The 22,071-nt window shown below is 38.7% G+C and overlaps 1 protein-coding gene across 1 annotated transcript in view; it reads right to left on the minus strand.

Annotated features, from left to right (window-relative positions):
- The window catches only part of MCF2 (MCF.2 cell line derived transforming sequence), a 129,142-nt gene extending 127,449 nt beyond the window's left edge, over positions 1 to 1,693 (minus strand). The window contains exon 1 of the mRNA XM_058441413.1: positions 1,611 to 1,693. The gene's annotated coding sequence lies outside the window, so the exon portion shown is untranslated. The remainder of the gene's footprint in view (positions 1 to 1,610) is intronic.
- Positions 1,694 to 22,071: the final 20,378 nt, after the last annotated feature.

Here is a 22,071-nt window from a genome sequence, read left to right on the forward strand (position 1 = left end):
TTTTTCTTCCTCTCCCTTCTCCTTCTTCTTTGTCAAATAGAGGATTGAGTTATTATCATTGATCCATACAAAGTCCCTCTCTCATTCATTTTCTTTGATTCCCACTCCCCATTTCTATTCCCCGTCTTCCCACGTGCAACCTTCCTAACACATTTGATACGCATCTTTTTGTTTGTATGTATTTTTAGAAAATGTTTATTGTTTTGTGTGCAAAAAAAATTAATAAAAAAAGAAAAAAATGAAACAAAATGACATTGAACTTCTCAATAGCAACACTGGATTCTACAAACTAATGGAAAAATAAATACAAAATTGGGGGGAAAAGGTTTTTCAGCTTGGAATTTTATACTGCGTCAGGCTCTCAAACAAAAATAAAGGTTGTCTAAGACATTTTTCAGACATAATAATAATTATTATTAATAATAAAAGTTTATAATCCATATAAAGAAGTTAGTAGAGAATGTATTCCCCCCAAAAATGATGAAGAATGAAGAGCAAGACAATGAATCTAGGAAATAATGATCCGATATAGGAGCACAGACAAAGGGAATTTCAGAAAGAGATGTGCAGCTAGCCTGCAGAGTAACCAGCTCAGATGAAAAAAGGAGGATGGAGGGCTCTGGGTGGGAGCTGCTCCCATCCCTTTCTACCTCTTTCTCACCAAGTTTGGTGAGTTTTCATTAGGATCTTTTTGGGACCCTCAAGCAACTTTCAAGAACCTTGCATATCAGAGAAAAAAGGGGTTGGAGTTTCCAATCCTTTCATTCTGAGAAGACCTCTAGGTTCTTCATATAAACAGTTCCACTCCTTCCCCAGAAACTTTCTACCTCCACAAATAAATACTATAGAGCAAGAATAAAATGTGGTTTTGCCTCACTAGAGACCCTAATTTAAAAAATGTGAGAAACATCACCATATTCTTTTGGAAGATTGCCCTCAAGACCTCCCATTTTTCTTTGCTCTCCAAGTCTACATCCCCCCGGCTACCTTCTGGGGACCAAGGTAGTTCTTCTTGGTCTGGAAAATTTGCGTGCTTAAAAAGAACTGGACACAAATAATGGAATGGTCTTTTACCCACTGGAAATAAATAATCTGCTGTCCAAATTTATAAGCCAACCATATGCAAGTTCACAAGGCAATTTCTCAAGTCCTAATCATTAGAGGGCTCAGAGACTGAGGCCCACACATTGCATAGGAACCACACCAAGGTACAGCCATCCCATGAAGCCCAGGTGCACACCAGATTTGTTATACTAACAGTTCCAGGTTTACAGTGGTGAAGTTCTAATCCACAGTTGAGAAATTCCCACCTGCCTTTACTTGGGAATCCTAATTATTTTAGAAGAAACTCAACAGTAGACAAAGAACTGTCGAAGAAACCCAAAGCAGGTTATTGCAGTCTGTATGGACGGATACACCTTTACAAGAACCGCACTGTGTCCTGCAAATCATTGGTCCTAGAAATGGGGGATTCTGGGGAAAAGGGGAAACTACTACAAGAATGAAAATGACTGGCTATGGGGGACGCTATCTATAAAATTATTCCAAGACTCACCCACTCATTGCCCCAATCCATTTCTTATATTACTCTAAGGTAAAGAATTTCTTACCACAAATGTTTGTCCTTAAGGCTGTCGCAGCTCATTCTGTTTCCTCGGCCAAAAGAATGTACAATACTCTCTGCCTGCTCCAAGAACAAAAGCCTTCTTGCTCTTAACATGAAAAAAAGTTTCAAAGCCAATCTGATGTCAGCAACTGAAAGTGTAGAGAAGCCTTGACTTGAAGTAGAACCCAGAAACAAAATTATAAATCATACACTGTATCACAGTAGAGGAAAGAGACCTAATTTTTTTTTTATTTACAAGGACAAATCTGGAGAAACAGAACGCCCACTCAAGAGTTAGCCCGACAGTTTGAAAACAAAATACTTTTGCACAAAATGCAGAAGAAGCTGGGCATATCTTTTTTTGTACATGACAAATAAAAATTGTATGGTGTACAATATGATTTCTGATGTATGTATACATCCTGAAATGGCTAAATCAAGCTAATTAATACTTTCTTTACCTCACATATGTATCCTTTTTGTGGTGGGAACATGTAAAATCTACTCTCTTAGCAGTTTTCAAGTACACAATGTATTGTTATTAACTATAGTTATCATGATGTACAACAGGTCTCTTGGCAGGGCGCAGCGGCTCACGCCTGTAATCCTAGCACTTTGCGGGGCCGAGGTGGGTGGATCACTTGAGGTCAGGAGTTCGAGACAAGCCTGGCCAACATGGTGAAACCTCATCTCTACTAAAAATACAAAAATTAGCTGGGTGTGGTGGCAGACACCTGTAATCCCACCTACTCAGGAGGCTGAGGCAGGACAATCGCTTGAACCCAAGAGGCAGAGGTTGCAGTGAGCTGAGATCACACCACTGCACTCCAGCCTGGGCAATAAAGTAAGACTCCATCTCAAAAAATATATACAAATAAAAATATGAAAAGAATTTTAAAAATTAAAAAATAGATCTCTTGAACTTTGTCCTCCTGTCTACGTGTAATGATGTATCCTTTGACCAACATCTCCTAAAACCCTGCCCCATCCTCTGGAAACCACCATTCTACTTTCTGCTTCTATGAGTTTGACTTTTTTAGATTCCCCATCTAAAACAGAGATCATGCAGTATTTTTCTTTCTGTGTCTGGATTATTTCACTTAGCATAATGTCCTCTAGGTTCATCCGTACTGTCACAAATGACAGAATTTCATTCTTTTTTAAAGGCTGAATAGCATTCGTGTGTGTGTGTATATATACATATATATAATATTTTCTTGATGTTGCTTCCATATCTTGGCTATTGTGAATAGTGCTGCAATGAACATAGGAGTGTAGATATCTCTTTGACAGACTGATTTCATTTTCTTTGGATATATACCCAGTAGTGGTATTGCTGGATCATATGGTAATTGATCATATGATCATAAATGCCTGGATTTTTTCTGGGCCAGAACATTCATACTGTTTTCCATAGTGGCTGTGCTAATTTACATTCCTACCAACAAGGGCTCCCTTTTCTCCACATCCTCACAAGCACTTGTTATCTTATGTTTTTGATAATTGCTACCCTAACAGGTGCAAAATGTTATCTAAATGTGGTTTTAATTTGCATTTTTGTGATGATAAGTGATGTTGAACATTTTGTCATATACTGGTTGGCCATTTGTATGTCTTTAAGAAATGTCTACTCAGGTTCTTTGACCATTTTTAATTGGGTTATTTACTACTTCTTTTTGCTAATGAGTTGAGTTCTTTATATAACTTGGGTATTAACCACTTACCAGATGTATGGTCTGTAAGTATTTTTCCCATTCCATAGGTGGTCTTTTGACTCAGTTGTTTCCTTTGATGTACAGAAAACTTTCTAGTTTAATGCTATCCCATTTGTCTATATCTCCTTTTGTTGTCTGTGCTTTTGGGGTCATATCCAAAAAATCTCTGCCTAGACTAATGTCAAGAAACTTTTCTTCTATGTTACTTATTTATTTTGAATTGACACATAGCAAATATATATATATATATACACATATATATTTATGGAGTGCAGTGTGATGTTTTAATACGTGTATACATTGTATAATGATGAAATCAGGGTAATTAGCATATCCATGACCTCATATATTTGTCATATCTTTGTGGTAAGAACATTCAGTTTGAGGTCTTACCTTTAAGTCTTTAATCCATTTTGAGTTGATTTTTGCACATGGTGTGAGATGTGTCTAATTTCATTCTTTTGCATGTGTATATCCAGTTTTCCCAACACCATTTATTGATGAGGCTGTCTTTTCTCCATTGTGTGTTTTTGGCAACTTTTTTGAAGATCAGTTGACCATAAATGCCTGGATTTATTTCTGGGCCAGAAGATCTTTAAGGTATGTCCTAACCTTAATATATGTAGATAAAGGTAAATATATATGTATCTCCAGAAAAGCTTATTAAAATACTATCATCCTTACTTGGTTCTTTTTTGTATGTTATCTATATCATTGAAAATGGACATGCATTTAATTTATAACAAGAAAATATAACACATATTTTTAAAAGATACCAAAAATAGAAGTGATCCTTTTAAAACTTAAGTGAGATTATGTCACTCCTCTGTTCATAATATTCCAGACTTCTACTGGAATTCAGAATCAAATCTAATGTCCTTATCATAGCCTACACAGCTCTACATGCTCTCATCCTTCCATACCTAATTTCAACTCCTACCAATCTCCCTCCATTTTGGTCACAGTGACCTCCTGGCAGTACCTCCAATATGCCATGAAAGCTCCTATCTCGGGGTCTGGGCATTTGCTGTTCACATGGCCTGGATTCCCCTTCATCCATATATATGAATGGCTCCCTCTCTCACTTAATTCAGTTCTCTGCTCAAATGTCACCTTGTCAGAGAGAACTTTTTTTACTACCATTATCTAAAGTAGCACCTGCTATCATTCTCGGAATATTTGCTTTGACTGCATAAACACTAAAACTTTCTGTGCAATATAAAAGATACATTCTTAATGACTGACACAGAGAAAAATACTTGTGAAATACATGACAAAATGCACATATTCTAATATACAGAATTATAATGAGTAAAAAAGGAAAAAAGATGAGCAACTTAATAGGACAATGGATAAAGGAAGTGTAATTGACAAAAGAAATATAAACACCCACATATACATGGAAAATCTATTTGAACTCACAGATAAGCAAAGAAAAGCTAATATTACCAAGAGTAAACACTATTTTTCCTTTAATCCAGGAGTTGGCAAATTTTTTTTCTGTAAACAGCTAAGATAATAGAAATGTCCCCCTTTGTGGGCCACATATAGTCTTGGTCAGACATTCTTCATTATCTTTTTTTCCCTACAGCCCTAAAGATGCTGACTGGGTTGCTGACCGCAGATCTATGAGGAGTGATTAAAGATGGAGAGCACTTAATGCTGCAAACGGGGAGGGTAAACTGGCTCACTGTTGTTGGGGGCACAGATTGATATAGCTTTTCTAAAAGACAGTTTGTCATGTACACATCTTTTGCCCTAGGAATTCCAAATTTTTGATTTTACACCAAGAAGCTAATCTGGCAGGAATGGAAATATTTTTGTACAGAATACATTGCCATGTTGTTCATAATAGCAGGCAGGAGGAGGAGAAGAAATTTATATAATAAACTAGGAAATAGTTAAACCATGTGCATGAAATAAATGAAATGCCACACAGCTATTTAAAAGTCATATATATATGAATTAATTTATATAGAACAATCATATGACTTTTTATGGTTTAAAATTATAGTGCGTATAACATAGTTCAATATATACAAAATTATATATGTATGTATGTTGTGTATATGTGTATATATACATATACATATTCAAAAAAATATGGTTACCTCAGGGGGGTTGCAATACTAAGTGACTTTTATGTTTATATTATTAGGTATTGCTTGATTTTGAGCAAGTATCATCAGTATAATCAGAAAAAAATAAAATTCTTATTGAATTTAGCAAAACCTCAGGTCAATTAAAACGGACTTTTGCCTGAAGTGCAACAGTTTTCTAAACTTATTCTTACAATATAATAATGCAAGATAGTTTTCACAATTTGAACAAATAGTTTTTATGCATTTTGTTTGCTTTCTGGTTTGTTTCTTGTACCAAAAGGACAGAGTTACTCATTAACTTGTCTTAAAAATATTCTTTTGGGAATTCTATGATTCATGCATTTTAATCTCCGCCACCTTTTTTCTCCAACTCTCTGTGAACACTCATTGGCATCATACTGGTGTTATATTCCCAACCCAGGGCACAGAGAGTGGAGGTACAAGAAAATCACCCCACTGACCACTGTACAAGAGAAGCTAGGGAGTGGAAGAGTTGAGAGGAGAGGGATAATGAAAGGCATCCGAGAAAGTGTTCACTCAGAAAACGCATAGGGAACTTGTGTTCCCACATCGCTGTCTTTAATTTGCAGCCAAGCAATACTCACTCTATCATGGGAGCTTCCCATGTTTGAAAATGAAGTTGTAAGTGAACAGAGGCATCACAGCCCTGGTGTTAGGCCTAGCACTTCACTTGTACCATGTTTCTCACAAAAGCACAGCTGTTACGGATCCACAGTGCAGATTTCAGTATCAACCAAAAAGAGTTCGCTAACAAAGTTACAACAGGACTTCAGATTAAAGCTGGTACATAGGAAACGGGAGTACAGTACTAAACTGTTCAAACTTGCTACACTTTTATTCATAAAGGTTTTATTTTTTTGTCACTTTTTGTAAAACATGCTCATTGTGGAAGACTTGCAAACTATGAAAAAGCATAAAGAAACAGAAAAGCAAACCCTAGCCTTAATTGCATCACTCAGTGGCAACCACAGTTAACATTATGGCTTTTTTTTTTTTTTCAGTCATTTTGAGATCATACTGTTTATTATTTTGAATACGTATTTTTTACTAAGCATGAAAGCATACTCATTTCCCACTGACAATAGCTTTTCAACAGTGTGAAGAAAAACATGTCTAGGCTTTCAATATCAAACTAGTGTTGAAATAAGGTTAACAGATTACAATTGCAGAATTTGTTCTTTCATACCTCTATTGTTAAAAATTCCAAATATGAGAGGACTTCAAAAAGTTTGTGGAAAATAAAATTTAAAGATAAAAATTAAAATATAAACTTTATTTCTTACATAAGATCCATAAAGATGAAGATACTTTGGTAAATGATGATACCAGCCATTTAGGAAAGAGATGTCAATTTAGTCTTTTTGACATTATTAACAGAAGAAAAACAGATGCCCTTTATAGATTTTTAAGATTAGGAAACAAACAAACAAAAAAAGAGTCAGAAGCAGCCAAATCAGGACTGTGAGGTGGATACCTAATGATTTCCCATTAAAACTCTCACAAAATTGCCCTTATTTGATGAGAGCAATGAACAAGAGCATTGTCATGATGGAGAAGGACTCTCTGGTGAAGTCTTCTTGGGCATTTTTTCTGCTAAAGCTGTGCCTAAAGATGTGCTAAAGATGTTGTCGTTCTTTGGCCCTCCAGAAAGTCAGCAAGCAAAATGCCTTGAGTATCTCCAAAAAACTGTTGCCATGACTTTTGCTCTTGACTGGTCCACTTTTGCTTTGACTGGACCACTTCCACCACTTGGTAGCCATTGCTTTGATTGTGCTTTGTCTTCAAGATTGTACTGGTAAAGCCATGTTCATCTCCTGTTACAGCTGTCAGGATCTTGATCCCATTTGTTTGAATTGCCATTGAACACTCTGCTGCAGCTGATCTGCGTGCAATGGTTTTGGCGCCCGAGTGGAAAGTTTGCCCAACTTTTTCAGTCAGAATTTTGTAAGCTGAATCAATTGGGATATCTATGGTGTTGGCTATTGTTTCTTCTGGGAATTGTTGGCCCTCTTCAATTACAGTGCAAATAAATTTTTTTCCTTGCAAATTGATGTAGACAGCCTGCCACTGTGGGCTTCATCTTCAACATGCCTTGTCCCTTCTTAAAACTAGTTACTCATTTATAAGCTGCTGATTTCCTTTTTTTTTTTTTTTTTGAGATGGAGTCTCACGCTGTCACCCAGGCTGGAGTGCAGTGGCACGATCTTGGCTCACTGCAACCTCCACCTCCCAGGTTCAAGCGATTCTGCTGCTTCAGTCTCCTAAGTAGCTGGGATTACAGGCATGCACCACCATGCCCGGCTAAGTTTTGTATTTTTAGTAGAGATGGAGTTTCACCACATTGGCCAGGCTGGTCTCGAATTCCTGACCTCTGGTGATCCACCCACCTTGGCCTCCCAAAGTGCTGGGATTACAGGCGTGAACCACTGCACCTGGCCCAAAACACTGACATCTAAACACTGGACTAGACAGTGATTTCAATCATATGGTCAGAAGATTTTTCATCGTCAAAAGTAGAATCTTTGGGGGAAAATATTCAATGTGCCATCGGCGAACACTATGTTACATACACCTTTTCATGACACATCAGTGATTGACATGAAAGTTAAAATTGCTATGCAAATTTTACACACATGTCAACTTTAAGGCATGGGAAAAAAAAACAAGATAAAAATTTGTCATCCCTTTTAAGTTCCAAAATTATCCAATAGAACAGATAATTTAAACGTCAGGAAAAGGCTTTTTTCAAGCTTCCAGAAATATTGGCAAATTGCATAAATAAGCTTTGCCTAATATTTTTGTCATTTATGACGTATTCTTACTTTATTTTAAAAAAAACACTCTGAAGTCTTCATATCAGCTTCACCTATCAAATAATGGTACCATTCAATTAAAATGCAAAGCAAATTTATACTTAGATTTCAGTAGTACATGTTCATCTTTAAAGGTTATAATTTGTTTTAAATAGCAGAGCCATCTGTCCTATGATAGCTCACGTGAGCCTAATTATTGGAGAAGTCTAAGAATTTCTCCTGCAAATATGCATGGTGCTGAACTGTACTGAAAACATATTTGACTCTGATACTTCTATCTTAAGAGGAAATTACACTCTCAAGTTGATTCTTTATATGAATTTAGTATTGAACTCAATATTACATTCACTGTTTTTCAGTAGTATAAATCACTAATGTCTGCCACCTTCTACGTTAGCTATCATCTATTATATATTCAAAAAGCAGTTATTACTTCTAGAATTTCCTCATTCATGATTGCTGACTTGTGATTGTAATGATTATATTTTTAGTTCTTTCCCATAGACAATTTTCAGTATAGAGTTGTGTAATTTATTGCAGTCAAACGAAGTTATTTATTTGGAATTGATGACTTGAATCAAATCTTAAAAGGCATGTATATAAAATTAGCAGATGCTACAGACTTTGGAGGTAGCATTATTACCAGAGATTATAGAACCAAGATTTTAAATATCTCAGCAGATTGGGATATTTAGGTTAAAGTCCAGCGTAGCAAGGTCTCCACTTGGACCTAAAATTGTTCTTTCTCCAGAATCCATCCATAAGTGAGTATGTCTAGAAGATCTGAAAGATGACTTGGCAGCAGGTCCAGATCCAGAGAAAGGGACTGAGTTGCCTCATAGGAAGGAAGTCACTTACGGAATATGTCAAGGCCCACAGACAGTAATTAGGCTAATTATTAGAAGGAGAAATATTCTTAGTATAGTAGGTTCATTTGTTCATTCATTCAACAAATACTGAGGTCATACTATTTTCAAGACACTATACTAGCCACTGAGGGATATACAGGGAGCAAAAGCAGACAAGGTCCCTGTACTTAAGGAGCTCACAAGTATAATTGGAGGAAATACGTAAGATAATAAAGTATGATGTTATTAATCAAATTTATATAGGGTCTATGTTGTGCCATGTACTGCTCTAAGCATTTTACATGTAGTTGACCCACACAACAACCATATGATGTAGGTACTGATAATATCTCCAATCTACAGATGACGAGCCTGACACACAGGTATGTTAAGTGACTTGCTCAAGGTCACCCTACTTGTAAGTGGCAGAGTCCACATGCTTACCTCCCATGCCATACTGCTTTGGGATGATAACGGTACAGGTACAGAGTGACAGATTGTGACTCTCACAACTTTTTCTCAGGTGATTTAGTGCCACTAGTTGTTCAGCACTTATTAACTCAACAAACATTTCCTTAGGGTCCCACTGTGTGGCTTCCACTGCACTAGGCAATAAGGATCTACCGATGAACAAGACTGATTTATTCACTGCCCTCAGTGGAGCCTGCAGGCCAGCAGAGAAGGAAGATACTGAACAAGTGACATGAAAAGGGAAGCACAGAGAGTAATGGAAGCAGATAACCTGGGACTCTGGCCCAATTTCAGGAGGCGTATGTCTCCATCACTCAGGTTGTCCTTTGCCTCAGGCCCACGGGGGAGCAGACCCCATGGGACCTCCTCCTGTTAGACAAACATGGCACTATAGGTTATCTGTGTGAGATGGAGGGAACACAAGGGAAATTGTCTAGGGATCACAAAAGAGATGGAGACAGGGATTCCCCCCATGACACCTACATCTGGAAAGATAGCATCAATCGCATGGTGGTATCCATGGTGAAAGGTGGTATTAGTGTAATCAGGCAGCCATGGAACACCTTCACAGCAGCTTTGTGGCCACAGATACCTCACTGTGGGAGGCAGAGAAGAAACAGAAGAGACCTTCAGATGCCATATGGAGAGAGCTGTCTCCATGAGCTCTTACGAGAACCTGCAAAAGAGATGACTTTGGTGGGGGACTAAGGGTCCCACAGTAGCAGGTTAAGCACAAAATCAGCAAAACATCATACTCCTATTATTGCGATGCAGTTTTTAAACCAGCTAGTGTGATCTGGGAAATGGAAATTAGAACAAAAAGGGTAAGTAAAAAGTTCTGCCTTCATGCTCCAAAAACCAATTATACAATTATAGGATGGGAAGCTGTAGTGGGTTGGTGGTCCTCAAAAATATATGTCCTTGCCCTAATCCCTGGGGCCTGTGAATGTGATCTTATTTGGCAAAAGGCTCTTTACAGATGTAATTAAATTCAGGATATCAAGATGAGGTTATCCTGGAGGGTCCTAAATTAAATGGCAAGAATCCCTGTAAGATACACACAAAAGAGAGACAAAGGGAGGAGAGGAGAAGGCCATGTGGAGATGGACAGAGAGAGGAATTATACAGCCATAAGCCAAGGACTTAGAACCACCAAAAATTGGCAGAAGCAAAGAAGGACTCTTATGGAACCTTCAGTGAGTGTGTGGCCCTGCTGACACCTTCTTTTTAGAGTTCTTGGTTCCAGAACTGTGAAAGAGAATAAATTTCTATTATTTTCAGCCACAAAGTCTGTAGTAATTTGTTACATCCGCCCAGGGACAGTAATATAGGGACCCATGGCTTGGCAACAATTTACGTAAAAAATATCTGGGCAAACAGCATGAAGTGACTGATAAAGAAAGCAAATGCAGGGCCAGGCGTAGTGGCTCACACCTGTAATCCCAACACTTTGGGAGACCGAGGCGGGAGGATCACTTGAGGCCAGGAGTTCCAGACCAGCCTGGCAAACATGGCAAAACCTAGTCTCTACTAAAAATATAAAAATTAGCTGGGAGTGGTGGTGCACACCTGTAATCCCAGCTACTTGGGAGGCTGAGGTAGGAGAACTGCTTGGGCCCCAGAGGTGGAGGTTGCAGTGAGCCAAGATTGCACCACTGTACCACTCCAGCCTGGGTGACAGAGCAAGACCCTGTCTCAAAACAACAACAAAAAGAAAGCAAATGCAGTCTTTGGCTGCCACAAGAGAAACAGAGTTAATAGACTGAGGAAGCTAATCATTTTGCCACGTAGCTGCAATATTGCACTCTGCTCTATAAGTGCCACCTTTTAAGAGAGACATTGATGAATGGGAGCCTAGCCAGAGACAGGTGACTGGAACCGTGTTGGTTCTGGAGAGCTTGCCATACAAAGGATGAGTTGGTAGCACTGGAGATGGGGATCTTGGAATAGAAATCAATGAACATGAGGGTAACCTTGGAATATGTGAAAAGCTATCTTGTCAAAGAGGAAGTAATCTTGTTTTGTGTTGCTCCAGGAGGCAAAATTGGGTTTACCAAGTGGAAAGTAAAACAGAAGAAAAAACTAATGACTGTTGATTATAGAAATTCAAAACACTGGAAGTATTTGAAACGGGGAAAAGTGCTATTTCCTAATTCCAGAGACAGGACATCCGGTCCTGCCTCTGTAGTTAATTGGTTGTGTGACTCTGGACATACCATCTCCCCTTCTTTGGACCTCAGTTTTCTTCTATGTAAAATTATGGGGTCAGGTTGGATGCTTTGGGAAAGCATTTTTTTTTCCTTTGGGTTGTTTCCTATTTTATGGTTTAATAAAACTGTTAAGATGTTTTACAATTTCTGAGTGCCTAGTATATGCTAAAGCTAAAATCTGGGCTAGGTGTTTTGTTTTGTTTTGTTTTTTGAGACAGAGTTTCGCTCTTGTCGCCCAGGCTGGAGTGCAGTGGCGCAATCTCAGCTCACTGCAACCTCTGCCTCCCGGGTTCAAGCGATTCTCCTGCCTCAGCCTCCCGAGTAGCTGGGATTACAGGCGCCCGCCACCACGTCCGGCTAATTTTTGTATATTTAGTAGAGACAGAATTTCACCATGTTGGCCAGGCTGGCTTCAAACTCCTGACCTCAGGTGATCTGCCTGCCTCAGCCTCCCAAAGTGCTGGGATTACAGGTGTGAGCCGCTGCACCTGGTCTGTGCTAGGTGTGTTAACATGCATGATCTCATATAACTCTCTCCACACTACAGGGTAGGTATGTTCCCCCATGATGAATTGTTCTTTGTGTCAACTAGACTGGATTAAGGGATACTCAGGTAACTAGCAAAGCATTATTTCTGGGTATATCTGTGAGGGTGCTTACAGGAGAGATTGGCATTAGAACCAGTGTACCTAAGTAAGGAAGATCTACCCTTACCCATTGTGCGTGGGCATCAGCCAATCTGCTCAGGGTGTGGAACAAAAAGGCAGAAGAAAGGAGAATTCACTCTCTTTCTTCTGGAGCTGGAACACCCTTCACCTGCTGCCCTTGGACATCAGAACTCCAGGTTTTCTGGTCTTTGGACTCTAAGACTAGCACCAATGGCTCACCAGGTTTTTAGGCCTATGGCTTCAGACTGAGAGTCATACCATTGGCTTCCCTGGTTCTGAGGCCTTTGGATTTGGACTGCACCATTCTACTTGGCTTTCCTCGTTCTCCTGCTTGCAGATGGCCTGTCGTGGGACTTCTCAGCCTCCATAATCACCTGAGCCAATTTCCCTGTGAATCTCCTCTCCACGCCTCTCTCTCTCTCTCTCTCTCTCTCTCTCTCTCTCTCTCTCTGTCGGTTCTGTCTCTCTGGAGAAACCTAATACACACCCATTTTACAGATTAGAGCACTGAGATTGAGAGAGATTGTGACTTGCCCAAAGTCATATAACTTATTCATGGGTGAGTTAAAAATTGAACTCAGATCCCCCTGATTCTAGTATTCTTTCCACCATATCATACTGTCTCCCCTACACAATAGTGACCCTTTGTCAGACCTGAATTTAGCAAATTATACAATTCATTGTCAAAGTACTCCTCAGAAATCATTTACCAGGCAATATTAACTATCTCAAACACCCCAAAGAATCAGAACATTTCTGAGCAGACAAAATGGTTGGTGCCAAAGCCTATGCATTAAAGCCCATAAACTTCATTCAGAAAAATTCTTAGGGCCGCCTCACCCAGAGCCTATCCCTCACCATTTTGTATATAGTGTCTGTTCTTCCCGAAGAGAAAGGCAAGCTGGAGGGCTGGTCTGCAGCATCCTGGGAGCCTGAGACAGCCTGGGTTGTTAGGCTGTGGAGCATGGAGGCAAAGGCAAAAAGATTAGCAGTGTCCCATGGAGTCTCCACAAAAGGGGAAGATAAACGGCAACGTCAATGAGTCTAGCTCTTTGGAATTCCATGCATGAGAGGCTCAACACAGGAAGCAGGTCAGAGAGGTCTAGAGGAATATCTTGAACCCATGACTACCCAGCCAGCTGCAGAGGTTTTTATTTACATGGTTCCGGGGACTCTGGGGTGGGAAGAAGAGGGCACTACCCTGAGAGTGCAGTACAGTCCAAAAGTATACACTAGGTTCTGATATACTACTCTGGATTTTTAGTCAGTTACATGCTATAATTTTAAAAAATCTGTGGGCCAGGCGCAGTTGCTCACGCCTGTAATCCCAGCACTTCGGAAGGCCGAGGCGGGCGGATCACGAGGTCAGGAGATCGAGACCATCCTGACTAACACGACGAAACCCCGTCTCTACTAAAAAATACAAAAAAAATTAGCCAGGTGTGGTGGCAGGCACCTGTAGTCCCAGCTACTCGGGAGGCTGAGGCAGGAGAATGGTGTGAACCCGGGAGGCGGAGCTTGCAGTGAGCTGAGATGGCGCCACTGCGCTCCAGCCTGGGCTACAGAGCAAGACTCTGGCTCAAAAAAAAAAAAAAAAAAAATCTGTGGGGGAAGTCAAGAGGAAGAAGGTAGACATGGACCAACAGGCATAACAAAAATTAAATACTGACAATGAGAGCAAGGGAGCTGACAGGAAGACTATAGAAAGAAATACGATATCCTCCTAAAGCTAAGCAGTGTGAAGACCCAGAAAGGCTGGCACTACTGTACTTATTGCCGGGTCCTTTAGTGGATATCCATAATGATGAGTCAGCGTTATTGAGAAGGTGAGGTGGTATTCTGTGTCTTCCGCATATGAAGGCAGAGATGAGTGCAACATATTATAAAAAGACTTCCACCCACGATGACCTGAAGAAAAAAATTTAAAGCCCCAAAGAATAATTGCAGTTGTCTAGCAAATGCAACGATGTATAAATTGACAGAGCAGAAAGAAAGAGATAATGCTTTAAAAATAATATTAAAGGCAGCTGTTAAGGAAGAATGTAGTAAATGTGGGAGAAGGCACTCAATAAATACATTTAAAAAATTAAACTCAGTTTGGACCCTGCCTAGCTCCCATTCTGGAGAGGTATCTAAATAAATGAATGGGTGAGTGAATGTATGAATGAAAATTATCTGGCCTGAGGTCCCCCTTTCACTAGGGTTGTTCTATGGTTCTTGGAGCTAATGCAGTGTCAAGGTGTTGGAGATGGAGGACACCCGTCTTATCTTCAATCATCATCCACACACATTACCACTCAGGAGGTCCATTATCCCTATCTGCATCATGTGTTCCAGGGCCAGAAGCTGTGCTGTGTTCTTGCCATGTTGAGGCATGGTTTCTGCCAACGCTGGCTAGGATGCCATTTGCCTTGAAGCACTCCTCTATTGTCCTCTCTGTTCTTGTTTCCCTGAAGGTGCTACTCAGCAGAACATTGGTCTGACCTGATCTTTGCACTAAAAGATCCTTTCTCATTTCTCCTCCCTGCAGCCTGGGGCATCCTGTTCTTCTAATTTGAGCGAAGTCTTCTGTAATCATGTAGTTCCAAGACACTCTATGCCCATGACACCCATTTTTCCCTCTCCTCTGAAAACCTACATTCTTAATGATCTGCCCATGGAACAGAAAAGCCAAGCAGCTCTGCAGGCAATCTTATGCTTTCCTGGTACCAAATATTAATACTTCTCCTAAAGTAATGAGCATGAGGCTGGCCATCTCCTTGAATATGGAGAACATAAGGGAGAAAATGCCCCATATATTAATTGTCATATCCCTCTCCCCTCTCAGTTCAAAGCCAGTCAAGAAATAAGACAGACATCAGAGATATAATTCGTTTGTGTATTCAACAAATATTTTTAAACATTATGCTCCCCCAGCATTGCTCTAGGCACTAAGAATACGGCAGCGCCTGAAGCAGACAAAATAGCAATCTATTATTTGCAAAGATGCATTTTAAAACTTGGCCTAGTCTGAGGCCAAAATGACTTCCCATTCCTTCCCCTCTGAATTTATCCATTTAATCACAGACTGAGTGGCTAGAAAACTAGAGCCACCTCCTCCACCCTGCCTATCTGATTCCTTGCCCACACTGAGCATTCTGCATGAAGGATTTGGGAATGGAGAAAGGAAGGCGATCAGCCTGCAAGCTGGCAGTTCTGAAAGAGGAAGGGCTCAAGTGGGGCTAAACCACACATGTGGAGTAACCCCCTTCTCCAGTCTTACCTGTCAGCTAATTGAGGAGTGGAGGGCAGAAACCTTCTTCCACATACTTCCTGCAGGAAGACAGTTTCTATTTCATGAGTGGAAGCAGAAGGATGAAAAGAAGGAAAGTCATTTCCTTTGCAATTAATATTGCAGCTTTTTATCCAGAGCCTGGTGAATTATTCTTACATTTTGAACATGATATAGATGAATTTCATTTATCTATGAAATGATATGCTAATTCCTTTATTTAGGTCTTTTTTAATGCTGTGTCTTTATTACTAATTAAGAAGACTGAATTATACAAGGACCTTCTATTTCCATTAATTCAAGCATCCATTAAAAATTATCATCAGTATTCCACTAAATATGTTACAGGAATGACTTGTTTTTCCGCATTTTCTTCATATGGGATATATAAATGACATTTATAAAGGGGCTGAAATCTAGCCCCTTAAAGTTTCACCTTTATGTTTATACACACTCTTAAGAGTATAAATCCGAACCTGACTCCTTAAATCCTTGATGTGCTAGTCCCCGGCCTCTTTACCCTCAGATACATTCCTTGTACTTCTTTGTTCTGTTTTGTATTGTTTCTCAGGTCCTCAAGTTAGCTGGGTCTAGCTAATGGAAGGCAGACTGGAGGCTTGGGGACAGAAGCCAGGGTATTTCTGCCTCAGGCTGCATCTCCAATAGTGGCCATGGCTCTGCTGTGGCCCCAGCCGCTCCTGATAGGCCCACAGTGATTGCGAAGTCTGCCAAATGACCAGGCCATTGGCTCCAGAAGTCCATTTCCTCCTATTGCCCCCACAACCTAAGGATGGTTCTGGCCTCTGCCTCTTTCTAATCTCTGGGCCGTTTCACAGAATCCCCAATGGGCTGTTCAGCTATACTATCTGTGTAATCAATTCCTTATATTAATTTCATTATTAAAATTAAAGAAGTGTTCTTGTATTCTCACTCCAAGGGTGGGAAGCAGGGGTAGTAAGCTAAAACTTGCCTTGGAAAAATACCTGAATAAGTACTGGTGCTGAGGCCCAGTTCAGCAGCTTCAGATTAGATGAAAGGGGGAAAAGGAAAACAGGCCTGGGCCATTCTCAGGCCACTCAACCCTATGAGCAATGACATGACTCTATCAATAGTTTTATCTATGGTTGTATCTGACTGCATCTGATGGACCCACACAAAAATGACTGCAGTAACACTTGCCTTTTGATCATTCCAGAATCCAACGGGGAATGCTTTAAGAGTCCTAGACAAACTGCAAAGTGTAGTATAGCAGGAAACACATGGGTCATACCTGAGTTCAGTCCTGGGAGACAAGCAAGATAATTAACTTATCTGAGCCTCAGTTAATATGTTAAGTATCTGGAGTTTAATGATCTCTACATAGGACTATTGTGAAAATTAAATAAGGTACACACAAAAGCATTCCATAAAGTGCTATGCAGATGTTAGCTAATTAGTCTTCTGTATCAGCTTAATTTAATGTTTTCCCATTAATATTTTTAAGCTTCACTGTTTTAGCTTTCTTAAAATTGTGAAATCATTTCAAAGTTGTAAAAATAGTGCAAAGAATTTTCATATACCCCCACTTGGATTCCCCAAAATATATCATAATCACAGAATTTCAAATTATCAGAAAACATTGATATATTGCCTATATAATGTTATATAGCCTAGATACTGTAGTCAAACTTCACTAATTCTCCCACTAATGTTCAATTTCTGGTCCAAGATCATATGCCACGGTTAGTTTTCACAATAAAGTTTTAGTTGTTTTCTTTATCTGGGAGAGTTACTCAGTCTTGCTCTTTCATGATCTTTGTAATTTTGAAGCCAGTTATTGTGCAGAATATCCTTCAATTTAAGTTTGTCTGTTTTCTCAAGTTTAATACTAACATTTTGATGATTTGTTTATTCATACCATCAGGGGTGATATAAAAATGGAAATACAGTGTCCTAGTTAAGTTCACAGACTCTAATCGGAATACCTGGATTCAAACTCTGGCCCCACCAGACAGTGTAACCTTGAGTATTTTTGGGACTCAGTATCCTCATCTGTCAGATGAAGAAACGTCAGTACCTATCTCCTAGGGTTACTGGAATTACTAAAGGAATGAATATGTGTAAAGTCGTTAGAACAGTTCCTGGCACATATTAAGCGCTGTGTAAGTGTTAGCTAATGTGAGGAGTTGGGTTTTGGCAACTGCTGAAGAAACCAAAGCAGCAGCAGGTATTTTAGTTATGTACATCCTTTGCTCAATCCTGCCCAAAGAGCCAAGGCCAAAGACTCACTGCCAGCAGGAATTCTGGCCCACCTTGAGTGCACTGTTTCTCTCAGCCACAGGCCTGAGCACTTACTCCCAAAGCCCATGAGATGAGGACTTGCTTCATCCACGCTGCAACATTTCTTTAGCACAATAGTCTATGCACTAGGAACTGAGCCCATGTTTCCTCGCCCATCAGTTGTTGGTAACATTGTGTCAAATTAATTTTTTAAAAGTTGCAAAATAATTAAGCCCACTTTTTTTCCCTGACAACTATTCTCAGAACGCAGGGCTTCAGGCTTCATTAGTATGCATCCAGCACTTTGCCCATGGACACATTCACTGAATAACCATAGTGATAACCTCAGCCCTTAACCTCTGCCTGTGCTTCTTGTTGAAGGGGCCAAATCACTCGGACCCCCACAATATTCACTGTATTGGCCAACTGTGGGCAGACTAAGCAGTGAGGCGAAGAGGGAGCTCCCCATAAGGCTGGATGGGGGAAGGGAAGGAAGCTTGAACTGATTCCAATAAGCTAAAAATAACATAAGACATCTGTGAAAATGTAAATGACAACTGTTCATTAAAAAATTAAGCAATAAAAAACTCTTAATATAAAAGTAACAATGCCTACATATGAATAGCAAATGACATTTTACAAAGCAATTTTCATTCTTTACCTTATTTGCCCTGCCACACACCATCTTATAGGTGAGAAAGAAAAAGGATTCAGAGAGAAATGTGGCAAAGCTGATACTTTAATTCAAGTTTTCGCATATTTTCCACTTAATGAAAAAGAAGAAAATACACACTAAATACAGATCAAAGACCAACAGGATTAAAAGACTACCAAAACATAGAGACTGAAATGTAGAAATGCAATGAAACCAGTTTCCGTAGAGCAACTCTGGTTTCTTGGCAGTCAAGGACAGTGAGGTTTTTCAAGAAAAGGGACTTTCACAAGGTCTTGGATGCAGGCTGAGCAATGTAAGAAGAGGTGGGGAAGTGGTGTGCACACACACACATCTTTGGACCAAGTTTCAAGCTACTGTAAAATCCCTTCATGTTTGACTGCTTAAGAATCAAATGACTTCAATGGGTTGAAGACACAGACCACAAAGACCAAACATATGCTACCTTCAACGCATGGCTGGCATCAAGTACACTGCCAAGCACAAAGTAGACTTTCAATATGTATTTGCTGATTTGGCTGGACTTTTATCTATGCAGTACCAAGGTACAGTGTTATTAAAAACTCCTACAAATATCTTACCCTCCCCAAATTAGGTATTGCCATAAAATACCAGCTGAACTCATGTAGAAATGGTCAAACTTCTGTCAATTGTGCAGGTCAAGAAGAAATTAGAAACTTAGTTCCCATCGACAAATTGCTTCCATATTATTTTAATGTCAAGCTGAGACCTTTCCAAAAAAAAAAAGAGGCTGATATATCAATCATATCATACCAAAGTTTATTGATTACATCAAACAAAAATTTCTGTAATGGAAAAGGCAAGTTGCAGTCATAAAAGATGGCATTCACATTCATTTTAGAAAGCAACAACGTAGATGTAAAAAACTGCTTAAGTGAAAAATGTAATATTGCAGTCCCATTTTGCAAGCTGAAAAATGATTTTGTCAACACGCATAAAATCTGCACATTTATATACTGCATGTTATTAAAAAATTCCATCACTAAATTATTATGAATTTTGCAAAGTTAGGCTTACATTTATACTGTTGCTGGTGTATATGTAAGTAGATATGGAATGAATGTTTTCAGTTTAGTAGGTAACATCCTCAAACAATGGACAACAGTTGTGAAAATTACAAAGACATTTTGATAGCTCAAAATTATTCAAATTATAGGTAGATGATCTTATTATTACATTTTTTTCCCTTTCTCTGTCACAAATAGGGTGATTACATCGAGTGCTAGGAATACTGCATGGTCTATTTCAAGTTATTCGATCTGCTAACCCCACACTAGCCATTTTTTAGCTCTTCAGTAAAATATCTTTTAAAAAGGAAAGCCAGGTCCCTCTCAAAGATCTAGGCCATGATATCATGTATCATTGCCATTCTGAATTTGAGCTGCAGTGTCACAATGTAATGTGTAGCTGAGACATAACTCTAAATCCCCCTTACTCCTTGTCTTTCCTTCTTTCTGGCTGGAAGGAATTTTACATGCAACCAGTTATTTTTCTACTAGATTATTCTGTTAACTCTCCAATGGTACTGCATTAAACAAGCCTCTCTACTGTGGCTCTCGTCTGTATTCACAGTTCCCATAGACTTTATGTAAAACAGCAATAATAATACAGCAACAACAACCATAAGAACAAGAAAACAAACACAAAATATCAAAAGCTTTCCTGGGTTAGACTTTTTTAGCTCTTTGGAATAAGCAAAGAATATAGAGACTTTTGTTTTCAGCAGCTTACCTCAAATACGGGCTACCAGAACACAGCACACTTAGGTAAGTTGTGAATGACATGTAACAAAATGCTCAAAAATAATACTGATATATGAGAGCAAATGAAATAACGAAAAAGGGTCTATAATGATGGAATGGCTTCTGATAACTGAAATTATGTTCTTTTCTAGAATTTAGAAAAAAATCATACCTAAACACTAACACAAAATATACATGGAAGAATCAAATGTGCCATATGGACTATATAAATATGATACAGATTAACTCCAATACTTTTCCAAATCAAGGTACAATATAAACACTAATAATAGTACAGGCATGCCAGAAAGACAAAAAAAAAAAAAAAAAACTAGCAGTCAAATAAATATGGTCATTTATATCCAAAAAAAGTGTATGTTTAACATTGAATGAAGACATTTCACATTTATGTTTCAAGTGAACTAATTAGAAGGCTAAACCTTCCTTCTAGTTCAGTTAGTCAAGGACTTTACTAAAGTCAGTCTCATGGTTTAGAGTTAGACCATTTCCCTGTCCAAGTTAAGAGACAACATTCATCTTCAGAGTCATGGCTCTACAAGCTGAACCACCGTTTTGGGGTGGATCCTTCCCCCTTTCCAAATTGGCCAAGTTTAAGAAAAAGCACTGCATATATGCATAAATGCAATCTCTTTCAAATAAAAACCGTTAAAAGTTTAAAATAAGCTATTTTTCTTCCTCTTCACATAAAATTATAAAAGGCTGATATTCAGAATGACCTTTATTTTTATATAACTATGGTTTAAACCACCTTACTGCAGATCCCAGTAAAATCAACACTGGAAAAATCTGTTTATTTTCTAACTACTTTGAGGGGCTACTAAGTGATTGGAAATGTTTTATACTTTATTTTCAAGTCTAGTAGGCTTACACCCATAAGTGGGGTTTAATTCAGAAGAATAAAAAATAAACAATTTTTTTCTATTCCCACAAAAATACCCGTAAGTTAACACTTTCCACATAAGCGTTCAAGGTATTTTTTTAGCAAGAATATTCTACCAAGACATAAGTAGCACGTGGGTAAACAGAAGGGATTAACTAGTCTGTCTGATGCATTGATACTATTTAGTTATTCTGTATTTTCAAGTATTCCTTATGTACTTTGGAAAAAAAATTAAGATGATCATTTAGGAGGAATGAGAAATGTGATCCAAATAGTCTATTTCTTCTGCCAGGCAAAAAAAGTAGTATTAGCAAAATCTATCCATTCTCATTGCATAACTTCTACTTCATACTATTGTTATTTAAATCCATTCACAAAGTTCATGGGTTAAAAGAGCACCCATTTGAGTTATATTATTCTATCTAAAGCCAGAATTCTAAGTATTCTTGCTTTCAACTTTCATATAATTCTTAACTTACAGCTTTGGCCATAAAGGCTACTTACAATAATTGTAAATGCTTAAGAGAATCATTTGGTATTTTAATGAACATTTATTGTGAACTCTAGACATGAGAGTGGTTTAGTGTGTTGCATATCAAGTATCCTGAGATGATAACTTTTTGTAGTTGTTTCTTCATGCTTTCTTTTTTAGCTGTAACCACTGTCAGTATGCTTGTAGGACAATAACATAGGCAGTTCAAGATTCGGATTCTGAAAAACGTAAAATATACAGATTTAAAAGGCTTATTT

This window comes from Hylobates moloch, unplaced genomic scaffold (assembly GCF_009828535.3).
Source record: "Hylobates moloch isolate HMO894 unplaced genomic scaffold, HMol_V3 SCAFFOLD_7, whole genome shotgun sequence".
Lineage (NCBI taxonomy): Eukaryota > Metazoa > Chordata > Mammalia > Primates > Hylobatidae > Hylobates > Hylobates moloch.